A 26265-nucleotide genomic window follows, 5' to 3' on the forward strand; every position below is an offset into this window, starting at 1 on the left:
ATTTATTTATGTATCTATTTATTCATAAATTCTTCTTTGTCACTCTCCAGGTTAATGTGTAAACGCCATCCGCTGATGAAGGTCATAAGATGCAACAAGATGCTACAAGAAAGCCCCAGAAGAAATCTAGTAAGTGGACCTTCAGTTAAGAATCATTTGTGAAACTTTTACTCATTTATAAACTATTTTACTAATTTATTGATCATGCAATAACATTCAGTTGGTATTTATACTCCAGTTATAGATGCTTCATATGACAAGTTGTTGACAAATAAATTAAGAAACACTTAAAATGTCCTTATATTTGCTTACAACTACATTATAGTGTGTTACAAACCATTTATTAAATATGCATAGAAAACAACAATTAAATACTTATTACTGATGAATCACATGTGACGCTGGATGCCAATGTGTGGCCTCTCTCTACCCTTCCTTATACTGTGTACTCAGCCAGTTGGCTGAGCTGTGCTGAGAGTCAGGCAACCATGTTAACTGCAATTGACATAGTAAACCCTGAGAGGGCAGTCTTTACCCATTGAGTCAACTTAAACTTTTTTTCTGTGCCTCACCCACACTGAGCTAGACTCATTCACATTTACATCCTTAAAATCTTTTTTTTAATGCAGATGCACTACAACTCCAGAGTCTATTTTGTATTAAATATTAAAGAATTAAAGATTAAAAAATCTCCAGGAAAAATGAGGCATGGTTGGAAAAGGAGGACAGACTGTAACAATAGCTGCATTCATTAATGTACTTATCACATAGTCTGGGATGTGATGTTCACAGTACCTTTATTCTTCGAGTGGCATTCGCATATAATACTGTGCACTTTATCATTGTAAAGCCAGTGCAGAGACTTCCCCTGCTGGATGCTGTGTATCATCACCACTAGAGCTCCATTAACTCTCCCTCTTCATCCAGAGAGGATTTTCATTATTCAAGCCGCTGCAGTTTTCATTATGTTTTCCGTTTGTATTTTTCCAAACGCCTGCACCAAGGAAACAGATTACCTCTAATGTTGCTATCACTAATTCATTGAATAGGACCTGTTGTAGCTTTGTTTTGGCCATGTTTAAGATCCAGGCTGCACTGGGAACAGTTTATGATGCAACACCAGACTGAGGGCGTGAGAGTTAACGGGTCAGGGTGAGAGAAAATAGCATGACTGTGGGAAACATGGGTGTTTCGTCTTGACCACAGCGGTGTGGCTCCTTTCCCTCGTATTGTGTGATGTTTATAAATGACCATGCAATTTCAACCTCTGCATTTTATGCCTGTTACTAAAACACACATTCTGACCTGACAAAGATTTAAGTAGGATCTAAACGTAGGCTAGTTATTAGGGCTGTAACACTGGAAGAATTTCCCCTGCGTTTCTTTCTTTTTTTTTTTACAAATTGCTTAATTTATCCTGATTTTAGTGCTATATAAATAAGCTTGATTGTTGAGCTATTAGGTATATTGTTGCTTTTTAAATGATAAAGGTACTAATTAACTACTTGTTTATTGTTAAATGCAGAACACTGAAGGTCAATGAGGCGTAGCGTTTTTATTCAGCTGAGATGCTTTGCTTGCGTCTTGGTTGCTATGATACGGAATATCCGCAGAAGTAAAGATGTTGGCACAAGGTCGAGTACTTGCTCTGGATGAAGGGAAGGCTGAAGCACGTAGGGAGAGAGGACATTGTTGTTGTTCAGCATTTGTAGCCGACATGTAGGATGTGACGTTTGGTCGTTGTGGTATTTGTCTCCCGCCTCCTCCATTGAGATGGATAAAAAAGTGACGGTGTCAAGAGCAGCGTTTTACCCAAAAGTTGAATATTTTTCAACTCACAGCGACTAGAAAAAGACACCAAACGTGCAGCGCTCAGCGCAGATACCTCAGCACGCTGCTGCCATTTGTTGCAAAGTGTAAGTATGCGGCACTCCCATTGCAAAGAATTCAAAAAAGGAAAAAACGTGAAGATAGCGGTTGTGGTGGTTGCTTGCCATCCCCTGCGGTTGGCTTGTCAATAGCGTGGTATTGCAATATTGCGGTTATTATGACAGCCCTAATAGTCATTAATAAAAATTGTGGCATGGAGTAGTGTGCAAGCATTCACTTTTTCCCTATTGATGCTGTTCTGATAGGTTTGCACCTATGTGATGTGCATATAATTAATCTTCTTTAAAGGTCCAGTGTGTAGGATTTGGCGATATCTAGCGGTTCGGTTGCAGATTGCAACCAAGTGAAACTTCTCCCGTGTGCCGAGCGTATGTAGACGGTTCATTCTGAGGTAACGAAAACAACAATTCTTATATTCAGGTGATTATACTGTAAAGAAAACATACTTATTCCATTTCTGCCAATAGATCCCCCTAAATGCTACACACTGTTCCTTGAACTAAAACACACAAATGCACACCAGTGCCACCGCGCTCTCCTGCAGAAGAGTTGGCAACATGCGCCCGAAGGCTCTCATCTGTTCCCGCTTAACTCTTAACTCTGCTTCACTGGATCACTTGATTGAGGCCAAAATTGTTCTGGATATTGAGTAATTGAAGATTAGTAGATAACAGGGAAATCACCCATCCCTTGGAGTAAAATGATCGCTCCACTCTCCCCCTCTCTCTCTCCCTTTTCCTGCCTGAAGACACACCTTTCATGATAACAGCAATAAATTCGCAATTTGACCAGATTTTTATGGATGTGAGAGCAGAACCCAGTCTTATTTGTATAGATTTATTTTAAAGATATTTTGTGCCTTTTCCACAGTAAATAGAAGTGCCTACTTTCAGAGGCCTTCATAACAGAAAAGAAAACTGTTGTATACAGAGCAACGAATAGCACCAATAAATAGTGCAAAATGAGTAAATGCAATACCTTAGATTTGACAACATATGCAATGCGGTATAGCAGCACACAGATTTGTATACATCCAATACAGTAGCCATTGATATAGTCCCCAAATCCCCATATAAAAACCAGCACACAACCACACAAACCACAACAAAGCAACAAATGATAAAGAGATCAGCATAAAAAACAAAACTTTAAGATGTTAAAATCCCAGGTGCACTTTGAGTCTTTGAGTCGTCTCGCGTGTAGGATTAATTGTTTCAATAAGATATCCATTATCATCAAAGCGCACTTTAGAAAAGGACGTGGTCTTTGCTAAGCAATGAAAGGAGCAGTGCAATTACGCTGTAATGAAATCCATTTGCTTTCTTTCATGTTTACTATCAATCCACCCAAGTCTCAGGTGTGCTGAGATCACATCACAAGCATTTTTCTTTGGCTCAGCCTTCGTCTTCCCTCCCGTTTCACCTTCTGCTCTTCATTATCAGCGGCCTGAAACTATAGAAATTAGCTTCCATCGATTAATAGCTGACCAGATCTCCTTGCTTTCATCTGAACTACACCGTTGATGGGAATCTTATTCCCAACATCCTGCAACAAATTTCCGGAGGCTTGCAACATGAGGTATCAGTAACATACAACACGGCTACAAATCATCTGCAGGTTGAAACTTGATATGGACCTTTGCCCTTACTATATTCTGCCCAATAACATATTAATAAGGCATAACCGAGGCTAGGGTAATGTACCGGTTGTGTGTGAGAACTCCTCCGTCATGTTGAAATAATAAAGAGACAGGAGGTTGACCTTGAGTCTCATGCTGGTAAGCACAGTATTCATTATTAACATTTATCCAATAGGAGAACATCATGATCTGAAACTGCTTGAGGCTAGTTTATAGCAGTAGTTTGACATCTTGGAAAATATGCTTTTTGGCTTTTCTTGCTGAGAGTGAAATGAGAAGATAGATAGCCCTCTCACGTCTGTACGTTAAATATGTACATGGAGCAGTTAGCTTAGTTTAGCATAAAGACTTGAAACAGGGGGAAAGATCTAGCCTGGCTCTCTGTCAAACAGTAACAAAACCCACCTATCAGCGCCTCTAAAGCTCACTAACTTATATCTTATTTACTGTTTTATAGGAGGGGTTACGTGCCAGACTTATGTCTTGCCAGCCAACCAGCGGAGACTTCAGGAAGTTGCTGGTCCTGGCCAAGAAATAGTCTGGCACACAAGGCCCTGAAAAACAGTAAAATAAATGTTTTTACACTTTTTGTACTGGTGTAACGTTTTAATTAGTGAGCTTCGGAGGTGCTGGTGGGTTTTGTTACCTTGTAAGCGGTTTGCCACTGTTTCAAGTATTTATGCTATGCTAACATACCTACATACTGTAGACCTGCATCAAGGTCATGTTTTTTTTAATTGTACAGTTTTTAAATATCTATTGATTTTCTTGAGTCAGCTAATTTTGGACACAACCTTGGATTTTAGGTTTATCTGTCCATCCTCAAGGAAAATATACCAACTTAACTAGTGATGTGCATCAGAGTGTTTGAGAACTAAACGTTGGAAGAGAGTATGTTAGTTTATAAAGTGGAATCCCAAAATGACAGCTCATAAAAAGTCATTAACTTTTTGCATTAAACTTTTTTGCAAGAGCAACAGTCTTTAATCTTACGAGTGAAATTGCTCTGCGAGGAAAACTTAACTGGCTACAGACATTTTATGACTGTTATGCCTTCGGCTTAAAGGATATTGGAAAAGTGATTTGTGGGAGACCTCTAGCAGACCTTAAAAACACATAATCTAAAAGATTTGTATAGCCCCGGTCAGAGAACATGGGAAATGCCAGGTCACTGCATGCAACATACAAAATGAAAGCAACAAATAACAGAGCTGAGTGTCTTGCCACAGCCAACAGGTAGACTCAACTTTGCTTCCACAGAGAATGCTTCTCCTCCCTCTGTGTTTTAAGACTTTCCATCGCTTTTTGAATAGCAGCGGCTGCCTTTCTATTTCTCTGGGTCTCCCCTGTTTATTTTGGAGAGCTTATTTCACCCCAGAGCCCTGACAACGGGTCAGCTGCCACAGTGGAGGTGGAGAGGGAACATGGAAAGAGCCGACTGCCTCTGAAATATTTATGGTTCTTTAGTGTTGTGATTGTATGAGTTTTGACAGCGATGGCACATTACTGTGACCCTTCCCCAAACAGAAGGCCTGATGCGTTGCTATCTGTTGTGACTTGGAGGGGTGAGGCAAAGTGCATGCTTTTCCACCATACATGGAGTATCCAAGCTTTGCTTGTTTTCCTCTCTCCTCTCAGTGTATGAACGATATCTCTTTAGTATTGAGCCTCTTTTTTGGGCTTCTTTTATCCCTTTTCCACTATTTTTCTCCACTATTATTCTCTTGAAATCTCTTCATAGTAAAGTGTGCTTGCCTTCTCTCCTCTCTCTGCCCTCTCTTCCAACTCCATCTCCCATCTCATTTCCTCTACCTTGTCATCTCTGCACCACATTCACAATGGCAGATTGATGGCTGCCTCTGCAGCACCGCTCAGTAATAATAAAGTCACCGAGATTGCTCCCAACTAATTTACAACGAGCTGATCAAGTCTGTTTACACACTGACTGTAAATTATTTCATATTTAGACTGTTTAATTCGTATAAGCAATCAGATCTTAAAATTGACTTTTGATTATTAATTACAAAGTCATCTTTAGATAAGTGCAGTGCCACAGACTAACAAATAACAGTGAAAAAAGAGAATAAGTTGGATAAACACGAGTTAATCTAAAATTGAGTTTTTTTTCTCATAGAGGAGATGAACAAACATCCATATTTTATGAAAGCAGACTTGTTGTCGTTCTCATTCACATCCAAACAAAGCTTTATTCAAACCTTTTTACTTTACTGTTTACATGTCACGCTGAGAGGAGGAACAATTCAAAATTGAGTTCATTGCCTTGATGTTCTGTATGAATAGAGGAGCAGAATCCCACACTGAGGGCTGTCACTTTCAAGGCCATTTTCTCTATTTTTCTCTTGAAACAGATTCTCACTGTAAATGCTGCTCTAGGCATTACCAGTGTTATTGGTATTTCTGGCATTTTTTGATAACTTTATCACACACTTGGTATTCTTATTTTTAGTGTACAACAACAACGATAATCAACATTTCAAGTTAAAGCTATAAAATTGAGAGAAGAAAACATAGTACCTCGGTCAAGTAATTCAACTATTGTATTTTTTCTTCTCCACCATACTAATAAACTGAATTTTGTTTAAATTTTGCGTTAGATTGTGTCAGGTCAAACTTGCTTTTTAATGTTTGTCCTTGTGTTAATGGCAGTGGTGTACAAGTACATTTTTAGGTACTTATACTGTACTTGAGTATTTCTATTTTATGGTACCTTATACATTTTATGGTACTTCTACTCCACTATATTTTGGATGCAAATTTTGTACTTTGTCTAGAACTTTTTACATTTATTTTAAAGTAGGACTGTCAATCGATTAAAATATTTAATCGCGATTAATCGCATGATTGGCCATAGTTAATCACGATTAATCACAAATTAATCACACGTCTTTTTAATCGGTTCAAAATGTACCTTAAAGGGACATTTGTCAAGTATTTAATACTCTTATCAACATGGGAGTGGGCAGATATGCTTGCTTTATGCACATGTATGTATATATATATTATTGGAAATGAATTAACAACACAAAACAATGACAAATATTGTCCAGAAACCCTCACAGGTACTGCATTTAGCATACAAAAATATGCTCAAATCATAACATGGCAAACTCAAGCCCAACAGGCAACAACAGCTGTCAGTGTGTCAGTGTGCTGACTTGACTATGACTTGCCCCAAACTGCTTTTGATTATCATAAAGTCGGCATGTCTGTAAATGGGAGACTCATGGGTACCCATAGAACCCATTTTCATTCACATATCTTGAGGTCAGAGGTCAAAGGAACCCTTTGAAAATGGCCATGACAGTTTCTTTTTGCCAAAATTTAGCATAAGTTTGGAGAGTTATTTATTCTCCTTCACAACAAGCTAGTATGACATGGTTGGTACCAATGGATTCATTAGGTTTTCTATGTTCATATGATGCCAATATTTTACTCGACCTTTAAAACTGAGCCCGCTACAAGCTAAAAATCGCAAGTTGCATTAATGCATTAAAGAAATTAGTGGTGTTAAAACGAATTTGCGTTAATGCGTTATTATTGCATTAACTTTGACAGCCCTATTTTAAAGCTTAAGTTACTAGTTACTTACAATTATTAATACAAAATTTAAAGTCAACTAATAAATTATGGTATATTATTATACAGTAGGTTAAGCTACCCAGCAGTATATAAAGTAATTAAAATTAGCCCCACCTTTACCAGCTGCAACATTAATTAACACATTAATGCATCTATAATTATAATCCAGTAATATAATATATGTTATTCTGAAATGAGCCATTCTGAATAATGAGTACTTTTACTTTGCTACTACTTTTACTTTTACTTGTAACTGAGTATTTTTACACTGTGGTATTGCTACTTTTACTTAAGTGAGAGATCTGAGCTCTTCTTCCTCTACTGGTTGATAAAGACCTTTATGTAGCAGACCATGATGATAATGTTCGTACTTTTATTAGAAGTCATTTCGAATCGATTTGTTCAGCGCTTCAAATATTTTATATGTTTTGTTAATGCTAATGAATTTGTCATAGTCTGAAAGGCTTATTAAATGGCTGCGCTCCATTGGCTAAGTTGAGTCGTCAGAGTGACTGCCGAGCTCGTGAAGTCACTGCGTCTGATCACATGAGCCCGGCACGCAGTCTGAGCGTCTTTGTTCGCAGCTTGGTGAACCATGTGATTACTTTGGTGGGATGGAAAAGGGTCACACTGGAGACTGAGGCATCTTTATTTTGCAGTCATATTTCTGCTGAATTGGAAGTTAGCAGACAAAAGCCCTTGCTGTATAGAGTTCTTCTAACTTTGACATCAGCATATCCCCTCTTAATGCTTATAGCACACACTGCTTTCTTCACTGTGCAGCAGGGGGTAGGACAACTGTGCTGCCCTCTTTTCCCCATGTTATTGAAAGATTAAAAAAAGTGCATTCTCCATGAAAGGTTACTGTTTTTTGCTCAGCTTTCTCGCTTTCTCGTGGCAGCTCCTCTCCTTTTTATCTGCCTGAGGTCTACTACACAGCGAGTGGGATGAAAGGAAACGGATGAACAAAACAAATATTCATTTATTGTCAGCACACAGACTTTGACAGGAGATGGCATGGTTCAAGTTCTTTTGTTGAACATGGCTCAAAGTTCCTGTGTCCTGAATCATTTCTATGCAAAGTAGCTGGAAACAGAATAATAACGCTAATCTGGGGATTAAAAGAAAAACTTTTGGAGAGCTGTTTAATAGAGTGCTGTCAGCAGCAGCTACAGTACACTGAGTCATTGTGGAGGATTCCTCCCTCCCTTCCATACATTCGGAGAAGGCAGCAATACATACAACCATGTCAAAATGTACACATCAGGCAGAAAAGGAGCAAGTTAGCATTTATTTGGAGTCGTGTTTCTGTCCACCTGTCAAATGTAATCCAATATTCACTCTCCTTTCAGCTCTGTTTTTGGTCTCCACCAGCTCCTGACGTATGTATCTGGCTATTTAGCTGCTAAATGCGAAACTATGTTCACCAGCTGATCGCTAACTGTGTCTGTGTGTTGTTTGATGCTAGGCAAGTAATGTACAGTGGGTTTTTAGAGCTGATGCATAAACATGGTAGTGAGCATAATTTTAATGTTGTACTGCAGCAGGTTGAGGTGGAGCTTTTAACAACATGCAAAACTTTGTATTTTAATAGCGTATCATATGTATGCAAAATATGAATTTGCAAAGTAGTAACTATGTCTCTCAAATAATTATGGTTAGTAAAAAGTAGAATATTTCTCCTTAATTGTAGAGTAGAATGATAAAATAACATAACATGGAAATACTCACGTTAAGTACAAGTGCCTAAACAAAACTATGTAACCTATAACTTTTCTTATAACTTGTTGTACTTAGCTCCACCCTCACGTGTCACTTCTGGTTGCAAAAAAACAAGACGGCCACGGCCACAAATGCCAAACATTGAGGCTTCAAAACCGTAGTCCACAAATCAATGGATGATGTCATGGTGACTACGTCCACTTCTTATGCAGTCTGTGGTTTTGACTATAGTACTTGAGTAGCAATGCTTGGTTAGTTTTTTGGGGAGGAGTAACAGTGCAGTGCTTAACTGTAACTTATTATGCACGGCAAAATGAACTTCCATGGCCTCCGTCATTTCTGACATCAATAAAGACGTCACAACTCGTGAACTCTGAGACACATACAGGAAACTCCTCTTTTTCTCTAAATCCCTCTGAAAAGAATGGACACATTTCATAGAGTGTATTGATTGGCTCGTCTTGTCCTACTTAAAGCTATCTTGTCCTTAGTGGCTGCATGTTATGAAAAGACAGAACACCTCGGTTTATATTCTTGTACAAACACAAACATGCTGGTTTGTATGTGAAAGCAATAGAGGGACAGAAATCAAGTATAGGGACAACACATCATTACTCCACTGTTAGTGAAACTACTTTACTCTGTTGTAAACCACAGTCGGCTCAATTCTCCTCTGGACAAAGGGAACTTTCTTTTTAAGTTTTAATTGCGGATGCTACAAAGTCACAGTCAGCATGGGATGATAACATAAGCAGGATGAATAATGTTAATAAGCATTACAGTGCTGGTGCAGGCACATTTTTTGGCTGTGTAAATGAAGATAAGACGGAAAACAAAACAGCAAATAACAAGCGAACCAAAACAATGTCCTACAATAATATCAATGTCAGACAACAGTAGGCCATATTATCAGCTCTACAAAGGAACGTGCATAACAATAACCACAATATGCCAAGAGAAAGCCTTTTTTAAAGCCTTCTGGCATTGAAGGAAGTGCTTATTTTAAAACTATTTCTTATATAATGTACACGAAGTTACAACGTCTTATTCAATAATATGTTTTTGGATTCAATCTTCAGATAACCTTAGGGTAAATTATATTCAGTGATAGCAGGGGACTGTTTTGCATATTTCTCCCAAATCGTAAATTGAGTCATCTGATTTGGCGCCGCTGATTAGCAGATTGTATCAAAAAGACTGTCAGATTGCTGCCAGCAGCTTTATTAAGATGGTAAAGAGAGTGAGCGACACACATGAGCCCTCAAGCCTATAAGTCATTATTTCAGCAAATTAATTATTCATAGATCAAAGCTTAAAAGTGGCTTTGGCTCCTTGCAATTTCATGGCAAGGTCCAGTAGGTCTTAACTCCTTTTAACACAGCACCATGCAGCATTATCCATTGACAGCGCTCTAAATGCTTTTCTATGTGGTCATGTTGACATGTAGTTCCACTACAGGCCATTTAGATTCCCATTTGGGGGAAAGTGTGAAGACATTGAGTGTTCAAACACAGACCCCAAAGTGTGATAAAGCAACAATTACGTTTGGCTGGAGGCTTATTGAGATTTAATTTTAATGGGACTAAATTATTCCTCTGTTGTGTTAATTTAGGCTCAATGAGGAGACACAGAAAGATGTTAAACTCAAGGATGGAGACTGCTGCGAAAAACAGTTTTTAAGTTCACTGAGTCAGGAATGGTAATTAAAACAAATTGTTCTTTAAGTGTGTCCCATAAAACAGGCCTATTTATGCTGAATCATATATCAAATAATGAAAATACATGCAAATAGGCACATTTCTCTACCCTGCTCACTAAGCGATGCTTGAATTTTCCAGTTAATATTATTGTTATTGTCCACTCTGAGGAGCTTCACAGTTGAGAAATACTGTAAATTAGCTTGTTAATCGAGCATAGAAGCAAAAACACATAATGTTTTGAAACTGGTATCTCTTGAGCTTCATCAAAATGTATCATCACATCGGCTAATTTGGATCCACCTGCTTTCCGGTGTTACACCGAAATCTGTGACCACTTAAATCTGTGACCGCAGAGAGCCAGCAACACATAAAGTCACCATTTCTGACGGCTGTCGTCAGTAAATGTGACCCCACTGTAGCTATCGGTGCCTTCAAATGAAACTCGTGAGCTCGTGTTTACAACATGGGAAGTTGTGTACACAATATGCTTGGCGTTCAAGCGGTTGAGTCGTGAGAACACCGCTGCTAAGCAACCGCAATATTAACGTCACTGTTGGAGAAGCCACAGAGGCTAACAATTTAGCAAGCTTGCAAGTGGGTATAGCAACATTTTCCTCATACCTAATATAAAATTACGAAGAAAAACAATATACGACTAAAATGAAAATATATTAACTTATTATGAACCGAAAAATCTCGTTCCGTGGCCTCCGCCATTTCTGACAATGTCAACAAACACGTCACAACTCGTGAACTCGGAGCTTTCAGAAACTTTCCACTTACGAGGTCTTGAATACAACAAGAGGGGGGCGTTCGACTCAAGACCTCATTTGAAGGCACCATATCTTTTACTTTTCTTTTTCAGTTTTGTGAATATATCTATAAATTAAAAATATGAAAATACATTTATGTTTTTTTTTTTTTAACAATTTAGTTTTGTGTGTTTTCTGTCTAATATTTGCCTCATCTATTATACAGGTATAGTGGGGTCACATTTTCTGACAACAGCCGTCAGAAATGGTGACCTCAGGTCAGGTGTTGCTGGCTCTCTGTAGTCACAGATTTGGGTGTAACACCGGGACTGAGCTGAGCAGAATGTCCAGAGAGAGGGGGGGAATCTGAGCTGAGCTGTATTTTGTTATTTTTAATCTAAAGATACAAAACTCTAAAAGAAAAGTAAAATACAGCTACAGCAGGATCACATTTTCTGATGACAGCCGTCAGAAATGGTGACCTCATGTGGTACTGGCTCTCTGTAGTCACAGATTTCGGTGCAACTCCTGTACTTTCCACATTGCGTAACAACTATCCAGGAATTCAGAAATCCCAACAACAAAAACACTTTTATCGGGAAACTGATTCGAATCATCTGTGTGGTTTTGCTTCAACGTCAGCACAGTTTAAGACCTTTTCCAAACTGCTGATGTTTGTACTTTTGGTATAAAGATTTCTTAGAATAAAGTTTAACCACAAACTGCCCCCTCTCTCTCTCTCTCTCTCTCTCTCTCTCTCTGGTATGTGCCCCCGGTGTGTTTTTGACCTCGTGTCTAACAAGATAAATTAATTTCTTAATTCATCTTGCCACCAATGAATGGTGTCAACAAACAAGAAGCAACTTTCATCCGCGATGAGTGGCTTGACTTTGAGTATTTTTTAGGGATTTAAAGGGACTGTTTGTAACTTTTTACACGTATAAATCTAACGGGTCGGGATCCCATGAACGCTCGCAAATGCGCTGTTCAAACCGCTCCGCTGCCTGTGTTCACTCACACAACGCGCGCGTTCTCGCTCCACCTCACGTTCATGCGCGCTCACTCCACACTGCAGAAGATTTTGTAGCTCTGAGAATATCTAGTGAATGTACAGCGGACGTTTGTGCAGAAATAACTGCTGCAGTTCCTCCAGACCAACAGAGGTTTCCCACGTCTTGTGAAGTGACGGGGCTCCGCGGCGAGAAATGTTATCGTCACCGACCGGGTGCCGGTGTCTTCCTCCGGCTGTGGTCGGGAGACGATAGAGTTTCTCTTCCTGCTTCAACCCCGGAGGCTGAGGCAGGAAAAGCCAACACTAGGATCAGCATTGATTCATGGAGAGACCTTCGTCTGGTCAGCTAACATTACTGCCAAGCAGCTGAAATATAGAGTGATATTGTGGTTTTAGCTGACGTGTGTCGCCTCACTGTGTTACGGGATGCTCGTTTATGTCCATTTAGAGCGAGCAAGCGCGACCCCGACGCTGACTTTCGTTGACTTATGTTCAGTAATAGTAATGTTAGCTGACCAGACAAAGGTCTCTCCATGAATCAATGCTGATCCTAGTGTTGGCTTTTCCTGCTTCAGCCCCGAAAAGCGGGTCGATGCCGGGGCTGAAGCAGGAAGAGAAACGTTATCGTCTCCCGACTGCGCCCGCAGGGAGACACCGGCATCCAGTCAGGAGACGATAACGTTTCTCGCTGCGGAGCCCCGTCACTTCACAAAACACGGAAAACCTCTGTTGGTCTGGAGGAGCTGCAGCATTTATTTCTGCACAAACGTCCACTGTACATTCACTAGATATTCTCAGAGCTAAACTAACTCTTCTGCAGTGTGTAGTGAGCGCGCATGCACGTCTAGAGGTGGAGCGAGACAGCGAGAATGCGCGGTGTGTGTGAGTGAAGGCAAGCAGGCAGAGGAGCACAGACTCCGGCCACACGCGAGCGCGTATGGGATCCCGACCCGTTAGATTTATACGGCTTAAAAAGTTACAAACAGTCCCTTTAACGGCCACAGGTGTCGCTGTTAACAAGCAATTTCTGAAAGTTACAAACAGTCCCTTTAAAGGTGTAAAATTAAACCTCAATTAGCCATTAATCAATTCCATTCCAGTATGCTGTGTAATTCTGCTTCAGGTTTTGGCAGTAACAGGCTTTTAGGAGTCTCTCTTGTGGATGACAGCAGGGAGCAGGAGCTGGTAGAGATGCTGTAGCTGCTCACACAACCGCTAGAAGACAAACGCAGTGGTCCTCCCACCTTCCCAGCAGCCCTGAGGAGGAGCAGCAACTATCCTTAATAAAAACACCGATGAATGGGACTTTGGATCCTGAACCTGCGAGCTCTGTGCTGTGGAAGTGGGGCGCATAAAAGCGGACAGAGAGGGGACAGGATTTGTTCTTTCAGTGAGAGAAAAGAGACCCGAGGTGGAGAAGAGAAAAGACGCAGCAGTGACAGAGCAGCAGTCGTGCGCAGCAGCGAGCAGCGAAATAGACCCAACTATTGTGGAGGACTGAAGATTGATAACACAACTGAACTGGGCGAGCAGAGACACCAGCAGATGTAATTTACCAAAAAAAAGAAGCGTTGCAGCTGGTTTGGTTGCCAGTGCTGGATGGGTTATTCTCCTTTTTCATCAGTCACTGCTTCCAGCGTTTCCACATTACTTGGTTGATCTCGGACGGCTGTCTTCTCTGTGTGTGAAGGGAGTACTGCTGCTGCAGAGACATGTGTCGTTGCGCGACATAGAAGCTCTTTGTGGGTCTGTTTTGCACCGGGGACAGGTGGTGCGTGGTGTGTGTGATGTGTGTGTGTTGCAAAAGGGGGCACGGACACACAACCCCCCTGAGACAGTTGTCTTAGGGATGTCAGGCCGGCGGACTGGATCAGTTTTTTTGCAAGAGACAGGTGCGACAGGGAGGAGTAGTTTCCAAAGCACCGAACAGGATCTGGTAACGTCCTCTGTCCTCTGAGCACTCTACTCGGATTTTTTTTTTTTTTTTTTGGTATCCAGCAAAAATCGACTCACACTGTCGTTTTTTCTCAGTTGGCATCTTCACCCTCGATTATCAGAGGTAAGTGACCCAAGAGCTGTCCTGTGTGGTGGTGGATGGTGGAGGTGGATGGTGATGGAGGTGATGGTGTTGGTGCGCTCCACACAGGCTCTGACGCGCCTTGATGCTTTTTTGGATATTGTTTATTGTTTATTTGTTTATTTGTTTTGCACAATTTAAGACTATACAACATAACAAAAATGATTAATATACAGTGCAGGAAGAGAAAAAAAACAAAACACTGGGCTTATCTGAAGCCTCCACCTATAGAGACAAGATTAATATAAAGAAATAATATGACTAGTTATAACAAACAATTAGGACAAGATATATATAATAACAACAATAACAATACAGTAAATATATAAAAAAATATATAATCTGATTAGATGAAGAAATTTAGTTGTGGGAGAATTGGTTAAAAAAAAGAAAAGAAAGAACAATACACAATGATGCTGATGTGTAATCCTTGGCATCTTTGGCTTTTACAGTAGCTTTCATTGTATAATTCTCAATTTCATACTGCGTAGCTCGCAGCCACCACGCACAAAACAAGCAGCTGTCCGGAGCCTGAAGAGAGGCGCTTCACCATCCATCCATCCATCTATTGATTGATTGATTAGATATCGACACACGACTCAAGATTGTGTGATTGAAAAATGTCTGACAGTTATGTATGTGCATTGACCAAGATCATTTTGTTACTGTACATTATGGTACACTCACTTTAATTAAACCTCAAGAGGGATGTTTTATTTTGAGAGATTTGTGACTTTCCTTCATGTGTCAGGAGGATTTTTTTTTTTTTACATTATAATTAATTTAAAGGGTGACTAGAAAAACCTAATTTTCAAAATCCAGTGAGTTGCAGAACTGTGGAAGCACCATGGGGATTTGGTGAAAAAACGTGCACCTCTCTCTTTTTGTGTCTTTCTCACTGTTGTTGTTTGTGATTGTATGTTATCTGCTGGCGGTTGTGTATGTTCTCCAGTCCTACCCGCTGGGCCCCTGGTGTCCAACGCTCTTGCCTTAAGACTCTGCCATCCCTCCCTCCTCCCCTCTCCCTCTGCAGTAGCTGCTATCTTTACAGTACATTGAGCTAGTTGGCTGGATTGTGTCAGAATCACATTTTTGTGTGCTTTTTTGTGTCCTCGGACCGCTAACTCTCAGTAGCTGGCTCCAAGTCTCCTGAAGTTTCTCCATTAGGGAGCTGCGTGTTTTTGTTGTGGCCCCCTGTTTCAAATTCAAATTTCCTTTCAGCTGCCTTTTGTCCATCGGTGAGGTTTGTGGACTGGAAAGAGAGACAGAGAAGTAAGTGAAGTCCCTGAGGGGTCAGAGCATTCCTATAATGAGCCCTAGTGTGTGTGTGAGAGAGGAGAGAAGAGCAGGAGGACAGTGAAAGACACATCTAAAGAAAGTGAGACAGTGCTCCTTGTCCAGTGCAAAGGTAGACGCAGCCAAGGGAATAGCAGCACCTCCACTAACCTTTCTGTCGCTCTGACTGTGTCAATCAGCCCGGGAGGACAAGAGCCTCTTTAATTCCCCTTCCTCGGGGCTGTCACCCACTCTGACAGCCACAGCTCAGGGTCGCTGCCACAGGTTACACATAGATCCTTCCTCCCTGCCGCTCAGGAGCTACACCAGGGGGTGATGTACTGCACCAGACTCCGTTTTAACAGAAACAACGGTTGCAAACAAGGGGAGATACAGTAGGTGGTGAAAGGAAGGTAGTTAAGATGAAAGGAGAAATGATCATAAACGCAATCATCTGAGTGTTGCAGCTTCTTTGGCACGACGGCGGCGCCCTCTTCTCTCATGTGCTGACAACCTCTCGTAGGCCCATCACGCCACCGGTAATTACAAGAGAAGCGCTATCAGAGGGAATTAATTAATAGACAACAGAGGAAATACCTGTCTGTTACGATCTCTGATCTTCTTATTGCACCGGATCTAGTTTTCATTTGTACAGGGGCACGTTTTGAGAGCTGAGAATAGAATCATTTTTCTGGTGTTTCAAGTCATTTTTAGAACATTTTTGAGGGAAAATCTACCCAGAAATAAAACTTTTATATATTCCTCTCACTAGGGGTGTAAGAAAAATATTGAAAAAAATTGAATATCGCGATATTATGTTTTGCGATATTCTCAAAAACACTGTATTGATTTTTAATTAATAGTTAACATGCAAAGATGAACTCAGCCAATGCTTTATTTCATTTACAAAGACATGCGCCCTCTCAAAGTATCACTATGATGTTGGATGTTACAGGGACTGTGATTCATGCATATGCAGATCCCACTGTTCTGATTGCATAAAAAAAGGTGTTGTGTTCTTTATAGTATGACTGTTTTCCTAGAATTAGATTAGAAATATATTGCCTTGCTTACAGTATCGCAATATATTGAATCGTAACCCCTGTATCATGATACGTATCATATCGCCAGATTCTTGCCAAAACACTGCCCTGTACCTCTCACCAAGTGCAGCACAAGATTGTGAACAAGATCCAGCGGGAACGGGAAATGATCAAGTGGCAGACCTCTGAGCTGCTGCGCTGTTAATTTTACTGTAAGTCACAGTCTGTTACCACTACAGAAAGATTAGCATTTAGTCCAGATTTAACCCCCTAATAGTGCCATTAAAGTTACTGTAGTTGAAGGCTTTTATAATAAGCTTGCTCAAAAGAGTTGGATTTCTCTCTGCAGGCAGGGGGGGAAGGGATAAATGTTTTCTCAGTCATTATATAAATAACCAGACTGTAGGAAGTCTTGCTGCTGCCAAAAGAAATGACTCAGTAGGGGGCAAGATTGCACAGACATGTAAGGCAAACATAAGGAAAGCAATCGAAGGAGCGGTGTACCTGATGTTAGAGCTGATGTCCTGAACACTTAAAGTGATTAGTGGAGAAACCCCCAACAGGGAGCAAAGCAAGTAAAAGCCTAATATAGGAGCAGGATTTTATGTCAATGTAGAACTCAGATAACAAGGCTAAATGTGTGCCCAGGAAACCAGGCAGGAGGTTTGTACCGTTCCAAGGTCCCAGTGCTGATGTCAGTTTTTGGCGGTGTTTTCTCCGTCCCCAGTGCTTCTCCTCGAAGCTTAACAAACTGCTCACTGGAGCTTGGCTAATCCTTGGCTAGCAGTGCCCGGTGATTTATTATAAAGTTAGTTAATTTGGGGGAGATCTGCAACATCCCACCGTACACACATGCCTTTGACAGATCCCCGCTGTCTTTACTGCGGAGTCTTGAATCGCCAATTAGTTTGAAGAATTGTTTGTGTAAGTGTGTGTGTGCAGGTCATTAAGAAAGGAGAAGAAAGACAGAGTCAGAGTTTGTCTATCAGAGAGAAACATGAGGCACATTGTTCATCACATTGTGTCTGTTTGCCTTCCTGTCTCGTACGGACTTTGTGTGCGTGTGCGTGTGTGTGAGTCAGTCCGTCTGTGCCCTATACAAGTGTGATTCAACGCTGTCAAGCCTCGGCTGAATGGGCGCCCTGTGTGGTTTCTGACGCCAACAGCCGCTCTGCACCCTTTGCCTCGGAGCAAGTGTTGCGCCCTATGTGCTAAAATAACAGGTGCGTTTTACACAATGACTTAATCCCTCTTTCCCACCTCCCCCGCTGCACCCTGCTGGGCGCTGCGTCACCTGTGTGCTCGGGGCAGCTCTAACTAAGAAAAAAAAAATCATACATTAGTCAGACAAAGCTTGTTTTCCCAGACCAGTTCAGACCACATAAACCTCGCCAAATTGCGCTTTTGTTCTACAGTCACAGAATCTGATAGCACAGAAACTTGAGCATTGAAGTTAAGGTGGAGTGGTTGAGAGTGGGAATATCACTGAGGTTCTCTTATCAGAAAAACCTTCTTCAACCCCTCTTGGGTTCCACCGATTTGGCACATGGTAATTTTATCCATCATGAGGAGTCCTGCTCAGCCTGTGAAAACAGTTGTATAATGTCTTCTGTGACTCTGGAGGGAGCTGTCTAAAGTTTAAAAGAACAACCCTGATTATGTCATCTGGGTTATCTCTGATTTAACAGAAAGCTTGCATTCATACTTGCCAACCTTGAGATCTCAAGATGGTCTTGAGTTTCAGAGACTTTGTTTCCTGCATTCTGGTGATTTTCTAAAGAATGAAAATAAAATAATAAGTACACGGCAACAGCTTTTTTATATTAAATAGGCCTACTTTTAATTTCATTTTTAATTCTCAGGAAAGAAAAAACTGAATAATTCGACCTTCTAGCGTGAACTTGTGTGAATAATTGGCAAAACTAATAATCATCAGTTTTTATTCATTCATTCCTTTTGTGCCTCTGCTTGAGTATTTCTTTGTCTTAGTACTCTCCATTTTTCTCTCCATCTCTCACTCACTGAAGGCCCTTTCAAATACAACTCGACAACGGCACCACTGCGCTCTGAAACCCGTTATTTCTAATGGCTTGTGCTGTGCCACGATGGTTTTTTTCTGCGTCCAGCAAAGCCCAAGTTTGGGCACTGCACGCTGTGATGTGCGGCGAGCGCAGCTCAAACCGTGTTGTGTCAAGTCACAAGCGGTCGCGAGCAGCTCTCTCCCGCCTGGAAACGACATTTGGTGTAGCTCTATTATCGTCCAGGTTGAAACAGTAGGACTTATACACGCTGTACAATGCCAGAAACAGGTTGAAATATTGAAAAGGAAAAAAGGTGTGAAAACTGGGATAAAAAAACAGAAGAAGTGTGACCCCGGAAGGAAACCGGAAGAGGGCACTGAATAACGGGAGTCTCCCGGGAAAATCAGGGAGGGTTGGCAAGTATGCTTGTGTTACAAACTGAAGTTGTGGAGTTTGAAAGAAGTGTGAATTTAAGAGGGCAGGGGCTGTCTAATGAAAGACACTACTGAGTTGCCTTATGGGAAATGTAGGATCCAATGTTTTTAGAGATTGAAACAAACATACTAGGTACTAAAAGTCAGGATATCTTGGCCTCTGCTGATTTGATTTCGATCATTCTTAATGTGTCTCTTGTGAGTCTCCCCATTTTTATAAAAGTTCATTACGAAACTACTGGAATAGCCCTTTAAGGCCCTGTTCACACAGAGCACATTTGGAAAACACGAGGCACACCGCTCTGCCTTTGTGTTGCCTGATCAGACAGTTTGCTGGGTCTTTTTATTTTATTTTGTTGCTCAGCAACCACCAAACGAGTGCTAACATTACCTTAATACAAACCATGAGCTGTACGCGACCCAAAAAGTTAATAATGCAGTTTAAATTAATGAAAAACAACTTACCCAAAATCTCAAGTACCGCACTAATTTGCCTCCTGCTGTTTTCTGCTCAGGTCTTGGTAACTACGGTTGGTAAAGTCATATAGCTCTGGGTATCCAGCAAAAGTCCCCACAATGAGAGGAAGCACAAATGATGTTGGGTGCTTTTCTGTCTCTGAGTTGAATATCTTTCAACTTGAGGTGTTCAGAGCGTTCCTGTTAAATACACAAGGAGAACAGAGCGGATAAACTCCAACGCTTCACTCTCATTGAAAACAATTACAAAACACCCTCTGTCTGATCAGAGCCTTTATGCGAGTAAAAGGCATAGTTCAAACATACTTTCTCACTTACTGCATCGAGTGGTACAATATCTAACAATGCAGATAGTTTTGATTTTAGAAATCTGTTTCTGTGATTTCTCCCTCCACCCCACTACAATGGAGATTAGGGATGCACCGATACTGGATCGGTTATCGTGACAATGGGGCTGATCTATTCAATTCAGTTCTATGTTTATATACCATATACATTATATATTTTACTTCCTGTTTAAGTTTTGACCAATTTGTTGCTGCATTAAAAGGATTTACAATTGAATTATAATTCCTGATAATTTTTAAGATTTTTTTACCAAGTTGCTGGTGCACGATTTATTATTTTAATACTAAATAACAATTCATTAAATGTATATCTATGTATTTACATTTTGTCTCACAAAGTTAAGAAAGCAATGTTTAAGTCAAGCCTGATGTTGCCTAAACACATAAATAATGCTAGTCACTTCCACACAGTGAGGCAAACACTTATTAATTAAACACTGGTATCGGATCGGTACTCTGTATCGGCCGATACCCAAAGCTCAGGTATTACTATCAGTATCAGGACTGAAAAAGTAGGATTGGTGCATCCCTAATGAAGATTAATGGAATTTAATTTGAGAACCAGTGCCCCTATTAATCTTGATAATCAGCACGCTGTCAAAAGGTTTCATCGGGACCTTTTTGTTGGTTGAAAGTGTTTCCAATGAAAACAGTGCATACCTCTAGAGGTCAGTGAGAAAGTACGATTTCTTACAATTTTTGTGAACAATGTCCCTTTAGCTGAAGTTTCTCGGCAAAAATGAGTCATAAGGCTATACATTTGATTCTAATTACATTTCAATATTGCACCGAACGCATGTGCGTGAACACCTGTGGTTCCTTTCCTCCCTCCTGAGCCTGTCCAGTCTGTCTTGTATTTCTCTGGGTTTAGGCCAAACTGAGGCGGATGTATTAGCAGCGTCCTCTGTGGGAGCAGAGCTGTCGCCATCTACATCAGTCTGGTCTGAGACTGACGGACTGGTTGGAAATATTGAGCTGCCGAGTCTGGGTGTTAAACCTGGCACCTCAGCCTCCTTTTCTTTTCTTCCGTCATTCTTTCTTCAGCATTCCTCCTCCTGCTTGTTTTCCTTCGCACATTCTGCCTCCATACCACCGCTCCCCTCATTACCTCTCTTCTCCTGTTTCTCCCCCCTCACTCCTGTCCTTCGCTTTCTTCCCTTCCTCCCTCTCTCCGTCTCCTCTGGACCTTGATGTCAAGGCCTCTCAGGCAGTGTGGTCTCTGTCTGCAGGCTGTCAGGGCAGGGACACTGCCCACTGGGACCCTGAATGGGACAAATTGACCGTAACAATGTTCCCACTTAGCATGTGGAGCTGGGAGAAAGAGAAGGTGAAAAGGAGGGCCTGATGATTGAGGGGCAGGCCAGCCACACTGGAGGAGAGAGATGGGGGGGTGGGGCGAGAGAGAGAGGAGGACAGCTCTTTGAAATGTATGAATTGAAGACTTACATTAAATCATACACCTCGGCTTTTTAAATCCGCTCTTCACACATTCTCCTGTGCACTCACACATGCAGCTTTTCTTGTTGTTATTTGCCCAAGGCTAGTGCTGGGGTTGCCATAGCAGCAGGATAAACACGTTTGCCTCTGACCCTGCGAGCCCTCACACATACACAACACACCTCATTCTCAAGGCCCAGATGCCTTTCAGGGGGCTTCGTCAAGCCTGGCAGTTTGATCTGCACCAAGGTGCTACCACTGCCTCACAAAGGGTCAAGGATCATCCAGCCCCCCATTAAAATGCAATAAGGGCTATAGCCCAACGGGACCACCTCCGCCATTTAATCACACACCGCTGCCCCCCCCCCCATCATCTGCGCTCTCCCTTTTATCTTTTAATCACTTGTTTTTCCAGTCCTGTCTTCCTTTCACTCTCATCTCTCTCCGTCTGCTTCATGGCTTTTTTTACATCCACTGCAATGCCAAGGCAGCCAGAATAGATGAGAGAGTTCAAAGAAGGAAGCCCGATATAGTCAATAATAAGCGCTCTTTCATTTTTCTTTAAAAAATTCTCCCTCTCTCTCTCTCTTATGGTTGCTCTCGTTGGCAGCCACAGGCTAGTATCTCCTCGGAGTTTGTAAAAGTCTATGATTTCAATATTTTTTTTTGTCTATGCCCTTTAACTGTGACAGAATGTCTTGGAGAAGTTGGAGCGATATCATGTTGTGTAAGCCTGAGGTGGCACAGTATGACAGGAACAAAGAATGCAACTGCTATCACCAAAGGCCAAGTGGCTGTTGAATAAAGATGCTTCCCGTTGGTAAAACTGGCATTCCATGTAGGCTTATTGTACCTCCATAGGGGGATGTGTGCTCTCGCGTGTGTGTGTGTGAGTCTCTCCTATATCTGAATAAGGTAGACGCTGGGGATTCTTCCATTCTCTGCAGCAGTGAAAAAGACATTTCCATGAGTCGAAACTGCATCCTGCTGGCAGCGGACCATGAGCGATACTGTGGGAGACAGGATGAAAAGACGGGCAGACATGACGGAGACGGACACCAACTTTTACTTCCTGAACACATAAACAGTGTGTGTGAGCTGAATTTCTTTGCCTGTTTGCTTGTCATTAAACCGTGGTCATATAGCTTCCCCCGCCACCCCTTTTCTCTCAATCTCACACACACACACACACACACACACAACGTCTTGTCTGCGGCGCTCACACTCGTATGAAGTCTCGGTGTCAGCAGAGCCTCCGGTTTGTTAACAAGAGCAGAGACTAATGAGGGGCCATAGTCAGGAAGAGAGTGGACAGGCCCGGTCCCATATACCACCCGGAATACATGAATACACACACTGGCACATTGAGGCACACACTTGCATATTCCCAGACACACACAAACACCACTAGTAAGAAGTACATTTACTCAAGTACTGTATTTAAGTACAGTTTTGAGGTACTTTACTTGAGTATTTCTATTTTATGCCACTTTATACTTCTACTCCACTACATTTCTGAAGGACATATTGTACTTTTTACTGCACTACATTTATTTGAGACTTATAGTCGAGGGCTGTCAAAGTTAACGCGATAATAACCCATCAACGCATCTTGTGATTTTAAATTAACCTCTTAAAAATCCCACAGGCTGCCATCCGCTTAGTCGTTATTCAATCTTTCAGAGGTTGTAGCGGGCTCAGTTTTAAAGCTAGAGTGAAGATACTGGCATCATACAGTATGAAACTTGAATCAATTGGTACCAACCATGTCTTACTAGCTTGCCTTGAAGGAGGTCAAATAACGCTCCAAACTTCAGCAAAATTTTGGCGAGGATAAACTGGCATGGCCATTTTCAAAGGGGTCCCTTGACCCCTGACCTCAAGATATGTGAATGAAAATGGGTTCTATGGGTACCCACAAGTCTCTAGTTGTTGCCTGTTGGGCTTGAGTTTGCCATGTTATGATTTGAGCATATTTTTTTATGCTAATTGCAGTACCTGTGAGGGTTTCTGGACATTATTTGTCATTGTTTTGTGTTGTTAATTGACTTACAATAATAAATATATACATACATTTGCATAAAGCAGCATATCTGCCCACTACGATGTTTATAAGAGTATTAAATACTTGACAAATCTCCCTTTGAGATACATTTGGAACAGATAAAAAATGTGTGATTAATTTGCGACTAATCAGGATTAAACATTTTAATCGATTGACAGCCCTACTTTTTACATGGTATGCTGATATGATATGATGCAGTACTATATTACTAGTTTACCCAGTAGTACACACAGTATCTAAAATTGGCTCCACATTGACAAACTACAACATTAAGATGCTCTATAATATTATAACACATCGAAAGGAGCCATTCTGCACGAGTACTTTTACTTTAAGTACATTTTGAATTCAGGACTTGTAATGTAGTATTTTTAGAGTGTGGTATTTCTACTTTCATTAAAGTAAAGGATCTGAATACTTCTTCCACCACTGACAAACACAAATACACACACTCTCAGCTAAGTAACAAACCACCACAAGCCCAAAGCCTGGAGCAGCATATTCACCGCCAGCAGCCATACTGCAATTATATTATTTTTCTCCTCTGACATGATAAAAATAGAAACACTTATTTCTATTATAGCATTCACAGACACACACCTCCTCCCCGGTTTTTATTTCCCATGCCAGGTTGCTACGATCACTAAGCAGATAACTAATAAGACTCCGTTTAACTGCTGTATACGGTGGGAGACATTGCGTGGAGAGGATGCTGGTCACACACATCCGGAATCATTTCCCGCATCAGCACAGCGTGAATCTCAAGAAACCATGCCCTCTGGGCCACACTGGTATTACCCTGCTGCTGTTTTTATAGCTGATTCATTTCTTAGGGGAACTTCCAGCCCAAATCCTGTAGTTTAATGGTCGCAGAGAAGCTGCAAAAATAAAATGAGAATGTTCTCGTTGGCTTTGTTTGTTACTGCTGTTGACAGAGTTGTTTATTAGTGCAGCTGCAGCTTCCGCTATGGTTGCTGTGGTCACCGCTTGACTCATTCTTCTGGTTTTAGGTTGGTGACTGTGCTCTTTTAAAGACTCGGTCAAAGCCGAGCATATGTCTGGACCGTGTATGGTCAGAGTGTGAATTTGTGGCTAAATTGTTACACAAATAATCAGTGGTCATGTTTGTATTGTTAAATCAAGCCGTACATGTCCACCAGGTTCTGGGAGGACACTAGGGGACGCGCTGATGCACTCAACCAAAGAATGTGTATTGCCAAGAAGTGAAAGTCAATTGATTGTTCCATTGCAACATCAGCGCCCAGCAGCAAAGCTACGCTTCCGCCATTTTGGACTGAAAGCGACTACCGGATGCCAGTAAAACATTCCCCTTAAAAGAGCCACAAAAAAAATATTTCTATTCTATTGTCATATGCTACCGAAATGGCCTGTGTTGAACAATAAAATATTATAAATATAATAAGCATTTTCAGTCCAAAATGGCGGCAGCGGCTTTTGTCAAAAAACGCCGGTGTTTTGCCTCTTTGCTCTTTGCTGTTTTCTGCTCGCCGTTTCAAACAGGAAACAACATGGCGGCCTGCTCGTAAACTTTCTGTTATTCCGTCTAAACAATCCACCAAAATCTGCTTCTGACAACATTTTAAGCGAGAAATAGGCGATGCCACTGCTGAATCTCATTTCATTTTACAACTAGCCTAGTTTGACAGTTTGGTCCAAGTTTCGTGAACCGGACGCGTCGCGCTGGACAGGCTCATTTGCATAAAGGACTATTCCCCGCCTTTTCATTTTGAAAGAGCAACGGCCAATGAGGAAACTCCAACACTCGGCCGTCCAATCGTGTGACTTCATCACTCGGGGACAGGCTTTTGCGTTTGTAGGGCTGGCCCTCAGCGGTCCAGCCAAAAATGTAAATGTCTGCCCATTTTTTCTGCCAAGCAACCACTTGTTTTGTGCTTTGAGGTAATTAACAGCTTATTGCGTTCAGTGACCTGGGGGAGTCGGTCATGCTGAAAAAAAACAGAAAGAAAACTCTGGCTCGCTGGCACTGGGTTCGGGGCAGTTGGCGAAGCGGAGGGACGGAGCAGAGACTGTGACCCGCTGTCTCTCTTCGCTTCACTGTCACAGAGTGACGGGGAGCCGGGGTGAAGAGGCATCGACATGTTGACGGTTGATGGGTGAAGCTGAACTGTAAGGTAATGGGGAAAAGTAGAGAGGCAGAGAGAAGGTGGGAAATAGTCTTGAGAGGATGCTTGTTCAGCCTCTGTTGCTGTTGGAAAGTGGAAGGAAAGTGGGTCCTTGAACGTACTCGCCTAAATTAACGGCTCAGAAGCACCAATTAATGTACAGCCTCGCTGTGGGTCTCTGCTGTGCCGAATCAAAGAGGTCTTGCTGTGCGGTGCGTCTGCTCATCTCCAAAGCATGTGTGTGCATGCACTCACAGACACACTGACGCCCCCCCCCCCCCCCCCCCCCACACACACAGAGGGGATTTTAGCCAAGAAAGTCGCGCCAATAAGTGAGAGATGAAAGTGTCGCTGGAGCTTAAAGCTGAATGTCAAGGTTAAAGAACAAAAGGATGGTGATTTGGGCTTTGCTCATAAGTGGTGAAGGGATGAAGGGAAGGTGAAGTTTGATGATGGGATGAGAGGATGATGAGATGAAATAAGGAGTGGAGGAGGAGGAGGACAGAGTGTGTTCTCCGAGGGCGCGAATCACAGAATCAGACCCAGGACCCATCTGGAGGCAACAGGTCTGGTGACAGCAGGCGGAGTCCCAATCCAAGTATCCCAGCCGTGTGTGACAGCCAGGACGGG

At 41.7% G+C, this 26265-nt stretch overlaps 1 protein-coding gene across 1 annotated transcript in view; it reads left to right on the top strand.

The window, feature by feature from the left end:
- The first annotated feature begins 13456 nt into the window (after positions 1-13456).
- The window catches only part of sema6bb (sema domain, transmembrane domain (TM), and cytoplasmic domain, (semaphorin) 6Bb), a 166756-nt gene continuing 153947 nt past the window's right edge, over positions 13457-26265 (top strand). Inside the window, exon 1 of the mRNA XM_037769257.1 lies at positions 13457-14374. The gene's annotated coding sequence lies outside the window, so the exon portion shown is untranslated. The remainder of the gene's footprint in view (positions 14375-26265) is intronic.

The sequence above is a fragment of the Sebastes umbrosus genome, chromosome 5, assembly GCF_015220745.1.
Source record: "Sebastes umbrosus isolate fSebUmb1 chromosome 5, fSebUmb1.pri, whole genome shotgun sequence".
NCBI classification, from domain to species: Eukaryota; Metazoa; Chordata; class Actinopteri; order Perciformes; family Sebastidae; genus Sebastes; species Sebastes umbrosus.